Genomic DNA, 7,071 nt, shown 5'->3' with positions numbered 1-7,071 from the left:
CATTGACATGAATCCTCCACGGGTGTACACGTGTTCCCCATCCTGAACCCCCCTCCCACCTCCCTCCCCATACCATCCCTCTGGGTCATCCCAGTGCACCAGCCCCGAGCATCCTGTATCATGCATCAAACCTGGACTGGCGATTCGTTTCACGTATGATATACATGTTTCAATGCCATTCTCTGAAATCATCCCACCCTTGCCTCTCCCACAGAGTCCAAAAGACTGTTCTATACATCTGTGTCTCTTTTACTGTCTCACATACAGGGTTATCGTTACCATCTTTCTAAATTCCATATATATGTGTTAGTATGCTGTATTGGTGTTTTTCTTTCTGGTTTACTTCACTCTGTATAATAGGCTCCAGTTTCATCCACCTCATTAGAACTGATTCAAATATATTCTTTTTAATGGCTGAGTAATACTCCATTGTGTATATGTTAAACTTTTTAACTTTATAAAATTTTGTTGAGTTTGCTAAGTGTGCCTTTCTGTGGAACTTACATGGTATCCACTCATATGCAAGAAAATACAGGAGAGATGAAGGCTGAGGATGTTGTATAGTTTTTATCCATCTGATTTGGGATGCGTACACTGTTTTCTAAGATCAGGTCTTGTGTAGAGCTTTTGTGCTTTACAGGTGCTCAGTGTGTTGGCAGAGGGGATAAGGACAACCAGTGCCATAACGTAAGGAACCCGAGATTCTGGCCAGATCTTTGTCACCTTACTCTTCTCTCTCCCACCATGCCTGCTCCTTTTGCCTAGACACTTTAGAAAGTGTTTCATTGCTGGGATTTCTTGGAGCTTTTTTTTAAAAAGAGAGTTGGAATATGGGTGGAGAGAGAGAGGTTGTGGAGAGGTCATCATCCTGGACTTGCTTTGTTATAAATTAGAAGCAACCAGAGGGAGATGTGAAGGACAGGGAAGCCTGGCACGCTGCAGTCCACAGGGTTGCAAAGAGTTGGACACGACTGAGCAGACTGAACAAGAGGGAGATGTGCCAAGTAAACAGTTGAATGACTGTTTAGAATAAGGTTTTCTTAATTAGCGATCATGGGGAAAACATATATTTTTAGTTTGGAATAAAATGTGACAGTTAACAGGGTTCTGTTTACCTTGATTAGTGAAGTAATTTGCTGCAGTTTTCCAGAGTAGCAGAATCATTTAGGGCTCAAAATAGACTGTAAACATAACTCCCCAAACCAAATTTAACAAAAGTGAAAAGAAAAGTGAAAGTGAAGCCGCTCCATCGTGTCCAACTCTTTGCAACCCCTTGGACTGTAGCATACCAGGCTCCTCCATCCATCGGATTCTCCAGGCAAGAATACTGGAGTGGGTTGCCATTTCCTTCTCCAGGGGATCTTCCCGACCCAGGGATTGAACTCAGGTCTCCCGCATTGCAGGCAGACGCTTTACCCTCTGAGCCACCAAGGAAGCCCCGAAAGAATTGGCTATTAGAGGCTTATAGACAAAAATATCAGTTTTGAAATGAATCTTGGCTATGGGCCACCTTAGCTAGGTTTTCTCCCTGGACCAAGTACTGAGCACTTTCCAGATGATCAGAGATTAGTCTGCACCATTGGGGATGGTGGAGAAATGCAGTGGAGCAGCCTAGGTAAGGGTGAGTGTAAAATGGTGGTTTCTGCTGTCAAATCGTCCTGTTTCTATTTGCAATGTTTTTCCTTTTTCTGAGTCCCTTTGTGAATCAGGTGCTAACAGTAAGCTGCTATTGTGTTCCATTTCAGAGCTTTAGCTTAACTATAGAGGGACCAAGTGTTATTTTAGATGTGTTTTGTGTGTGTTCTTGGTGTATATACTGACTTCAGTTCCTTATTTTTTTTTTTTTTTTCTTTCCTGTTAAGGGGGTGGAGGTTGACCTTGCAGAAAATATCTAGGTCCAACCAGCTTACTCTCTAAGGTAGCTTCTGATGGAGGTTGATTCCATCCAGCACACCCTTCTGAGTATACAGAGCCCCTACTGTTTGAAGGAACTGTTTAGAGGTTCTTATTCTTTTTCTGTAAAAGCCTATCATTCCCACCCAGAAAAAATATCTAATATAGCCCAAGTCATTTTTGATGATGGGGTCTCTGAGACGGGGGTTTAAGGAGGGGTTGGGTTAGGGAGAGAGAGAAGGGTGATGTTTGGAAAGGAGTGGGTACTAAAAGGGCATTTGTTTTTATTTACCTGGAATAGACCATTTAGCATTCCAGAGAAGGGAAATAGGATTTGATCTCTAGTTGTATTGCCATAGAGAGAATGGTAGGTCAGGATCCCTTGTAGTAGTTAATATTAATGACATTATTGGGAGTACCATTATATAATTGTGCATATTTTTCTGGATCAACCTTGGAAGTTGGGAAAATGTGGCTAGGTCTTCTGGGTTTGGGAAATCCAACTGGCCTATTGGCAAGGTTGGATTACAGAGACTCAAACAGACAGGTGGTTCAGAGATGGTACTTGAACAGGAAAATCTGAAACCTGGATGACTGCTTATTTTAAAATAAAGCTGCTTTAATAGTATCAGTATTAATATAGAAATTTTAGACCCTACATTTACATTATGGTTTTAAACTTCCCCCTAAATAAGAGAAAGAAATAAATCTTAATATTTCTGTTCTTGTTCCTGGCTTCAGGGAAATTACTTACAAATGTATAGATGGACATTCCCTTCCTATCACTACCTCTGTGGGATCTCTTAATTATAATGCCACAGTTGAGGTCTCTTACTTGAAATATGAGAGAACTTGGCTTTAGGTTTTCTGTATTTTGAACTCAGCACCTTAAAAGAGTTCCTTTTTTCTCTGTCATATCTGTTTCATTATTTTTGGCTTTGCCTCGTCCTCTTTTTCAGCCTCTGCATTGCTTCATTAAGATTTTTGTGTCTGCTCAGTAATACTAGAAATCTGTGGCATACAAAATGGCTTTCCTTTCTTTCTTTATATTGCTGTAAAAGAAATGAATTTACCAGAAGGCTCTCCAGTTGAAGTTAGGTATTTTGTGACCAGTGAATTTTTTTAACACCCCTTTGCTGCATATATATTATTGTGTATGTTTATAAATACATATGAATTTTCCCACTTTTCTCTTTGTTTTGAGGTCCAATTCTAAAAAGTACCTGGTAAAAGCTGGAAATATTTTTTATCTCATTGAACACTTTAGAGAGGGTTTCTTTCAATTCATTAAAGGGACTGAGGAAGAAAAAGTATTACTTTGGCCCTTTTCTGAGAGGCACACTCAACAGGCAGTAATGAGAAACCTGAGGAGTAAGGCCCTAGGGAGAGCCAGTACCTGGCTTTGCAGAGATTTCTTCAGCATGTAGTGTGATGACATCATGTAAACTGAAAGCTTCAGAGCAGAGTCGGGGGTGGAACTGGAGCAGCCTTTCCACAGAGCAAGCCTCCTTTCCACTCCTGTGGCAGCTGTTTTGACTGACATTTGCATAATTTCTTACACTTCTGAATAGGAAAGAAACTCTAGATAAATGTCCGTGGCAGAAGGTGCAGACATTCTATACATCTGCTTTTCTGGTTTAGACACCTCATCCCTTTAAGAAAAGATCATTTTGAGAAATTTCTGTGGCTCTCTCCTAACAAACAACATCATGGATCCCCAGAACTCAAAGACCTGAGGCATATAGAGAACTATTTCCAGAAGTTTAATCCTGAATGGCAATTAGTCCTTGTCCAGATTTATTGGAGAATGGCCTCTTGTTCTCTGCTCCTTGTGTAGACATCTCTGTATGGCCAGAAAAGGAGCTTTAGAATGGAATACAAGCCAAGCACACCTATGTGCTGCTCTAAGCTCTTATCTATTTCCATTTTATATTTTCCCCTTCTGAGTTAGTATTCTATTTCCTGTGCCAACATATTTACCAAGAGACAAGAGCAAGAAGGATGTGAATTCAGTTTAAGTAGCTTTGAACCTCTGGTACTGCCTTTTTTTTTTTTTTTTTTTCTAAGCCTCTCTAAGATTAGGAGGTGGGGTGATACCCCAAGATTGTACTACAGAGCAGTTTGGCTTGTTAATGGCAGGAAATTGTGATTCCCTGTCTCTCTCCTCCCCTTCCCCTCTAACTACTTCCGCTTCTGTGACCCCATTGTTCTTATCTCATTGAGTCTTTCCCAGGCACTGGGACTTAATTAGCAGGTCATTTCTAATCTATGGGACTTGTCTTTCCTCTTTCTATTCCCTGCCTTCCCCACCACATATTTTCTGTTTATTAAGTGGTTTATTCTTAATTCTGAGAATTAATCTAGGTCACGCTCTATATCCTGTGCTTCCTCATTGGTTTCAGGCATCTGGTTCTGTCAGCAGTAATGATAACAGCTCCCTTCTCTGGCTTTGCCCTGTGTTCTGTTCTTCTGCCAAGGCCACTTGTGTTAGGCCAGAGAAAGGGTAGGTGGGGTGCTTAGCTTCTCAAAACAGCTTCAGTTTTACAAGTTGTCTGACAGCTTTATGTACAATATATTTTAGGAAAACAAATCTACTTCTCTTTTATTTAGGATTTTAATAAAATAGGGTTTGAATCTGATGAGCAAGTTCATGTGTGTGTGTAAGCATTTATGTGTATGTACACCTATACAAATATATATATACAATTTTTGTACTATCATTTAAAATAAAAAGATATTTCTTAATAAAATGTCGAAGTCTTACCATTTCAAGTGTCACTGAAATTTTTTCCATCTCCTGAGCAAAAATTATATCTATTCCCTGGTCCCAGATAAACCTTAAGAGCAAGTTTCCCTGTCCAACTGAACTAATGAGAATGGAACAGTTGGAGGGTGTTGTGTTGGTTTTTTTTTTGAGGCGGAGGGCGGTGTCTTCTTTCCCCTGTTGAGGTCTCTTCTACCCATTCACACTCTCTACCTTTTCCTTACCTAGCTACTATTTGACAGTCTTAACAGGCAGAGCAAGTTGAGGCAAGAACAGAAGTGAGAATGAAGAGAGATTTTGACTGGGTTATTAATTTATATCTTCTTCCCTTCTTGATCACTCCCATCCCTAAAAGCAAACAACCAAGAGAGGAGAAGAGTAGCTGAAGGAAGTGATTCTGTGTCTTGTGTGGGAGTAAAGTCAATGCCAAGATATTCAGGGACGGGGTGGGTGGACATAAGGCCCAGGGAGGCTGGGACAGTTGATTTGCTCTGCTAACTTCTAAGCTACTCTTGGTTAATAAGGTGCTTGGTGTTATCTCAGTCCAATTCAGCACACATTTACTAAGTAAATATGAGTAGCAGTCTGGTTGTGGTACAATGCCCATTGATAGCCAGGCTTGAAGGCATCTGTCTGGCTGGCTACTAAGGTGTCCCCATCAAGTATATGTGAAAGTCGCTCAGTTGTGTCCAATTCTTTGCGACCCTATGGACTATACAGTCCATGGAATTCTCCAGGCCAGAATACTGGAGTGGGTAGCCTTTCCCTTCTCCAGGGGGTCTGCCCAACCCAGGGATCGAACTCAGGTCTCTCACATTGCAGGCAGATTCTTTACCAGCTGAGTCACCAGGGAAAGCCAAGAATACTGGAGTGGTTAACCTATCCATTCTCCAGGGGATCTTCCCCACCCAGGAATTGAACCGGGGTCTCCTACATTGCAGATGGATTCTTTACGAGCTGAGCTACTAATATATGGTGTTCTCAAAAGCTGCTCCATTGGCAGTAAAGATGCCTTTCTTAAATAAAGGAGGGTAATACCAAAATCAAGGACATTTAAGTATCAGTATTCAACATTAGAATCTCCAGGTAACCTCTCAAAGTCAGTATTTAGGAAACTGAACACTCACCATGTATTAGGCTGCATGTGGATAATTGCTTTTTGGTAAATAATACTGTGTACATATTAACTATAAGGTACATCTGGCAGGTACCTCATAAATGGATATATGATCTTTGTGGTGCCGAAAGAAAAACAGAAATTTAAAAAGCTTTGAAAAGCAAAGAACTGAAAGTGATGAATCTCTCTGTAAAAGTGAGCCCTCTACTCCAAGATCAGTAGGTAGAAAATACAAGAGAAGGCTGAAGTGTGAGCAGCCTCGTGATAATTACACCTACTCAGGGTTTACACAAGATGTCTGATAGCTAACAGTAAGTTAGTTAAGACTATAGAGGGGGACTATCCTAATGGTCCAGTGGTTAAGAATCCGCCTGCGAATGCAGGGGACACGGGTGTGATCCCTGGTTCGGGAAGATCCCACATGCCTCAGAGCAACTAAGCCTGTGCACACAACTTTGAGCCCGAAAGCTGTAACTACTGAGCCTGTGTGCTGCACCTACTGCAGCTTGGGTGCCTAGTGCCGATGCTCCGTAACAAGAGAAGCCACTGCAATGAGAAGCCTGCACACCGCAACAAAGAGGAAGCCCCACTCACCACAACCAGAGAAAGCCCGGTCCCAGGAAAGAAGACCCAGTACAGCCAAAATAAATAGAAGCCAGGTATGGGGCTGTACTCTGCTCCCATAATCAGTCCCAAAATTTAAGAAAGTTCTTATTGTAAAGTAAAATGGTATTTGAGAGAGAAGCCAATATCATAAATAGGCCCCCCACTCCAGTGTTCTTGCCTGGAGAATCCCAGGGACAGGGGAATCTGGTGGGCTTCCGTCAATGGGGTCGCACAGAGTCGGACACGACTGAAGTGACTTAGCAGCAGCAGCAACATGCTTTTAGCTTTTGCTATATATCCATCAATGAGCTAGGTACTTTGTATATACACAAGCATACCTATCTTGCAAGGTATGTATTATCTTCAGTATATAGATACTAAAAAACAGGCTGTGACTTTGCCCCAAGTCTCTCAGCTTAAAATATTTTTTTTTCTTTCTAAAGCTCCTGTTTCTACACAGTTATTAGTGTTTTTTTCTCTATAGTTTGTCCTTTAGTCACAATACCATCTCACTTAACTTTGGGCAACTTAACTCATCCCAAATTGTAGTTAAGAAATGGGAGAAGTGGATTTCCCCGGTGGTACAGTGGATAAGAGTCTGCCTGCCAATGCATGGAACACGGGTTGAATCCGTGTTCTGGGGAGATTACACTTGCCTCGGAACAGTTAAGCACAGGTACGGCAGCCCCTG

The sequence above is a fragment of the Bos indicus x Bos taurus genome, chromosome 3 (genome assembly GCF_003369695.1).
Source record: "Bos indicus x Bos taurus breed Angus x Brahman F1 hybrid chromosome 3, Bos_hybrid_MaternalHap_v2.0, whole genome shotgun sequence".
NCBI classification, from domain to species: domain Eukaryota; kingdom Metazoa; phylum Chordata; class Mammalia; order Artiodactyla; family Bovidae; genus Bos; species Bos indicus x Bos taurus.
Note: the sequence above shows the minus strand (reverse complement) of the source record.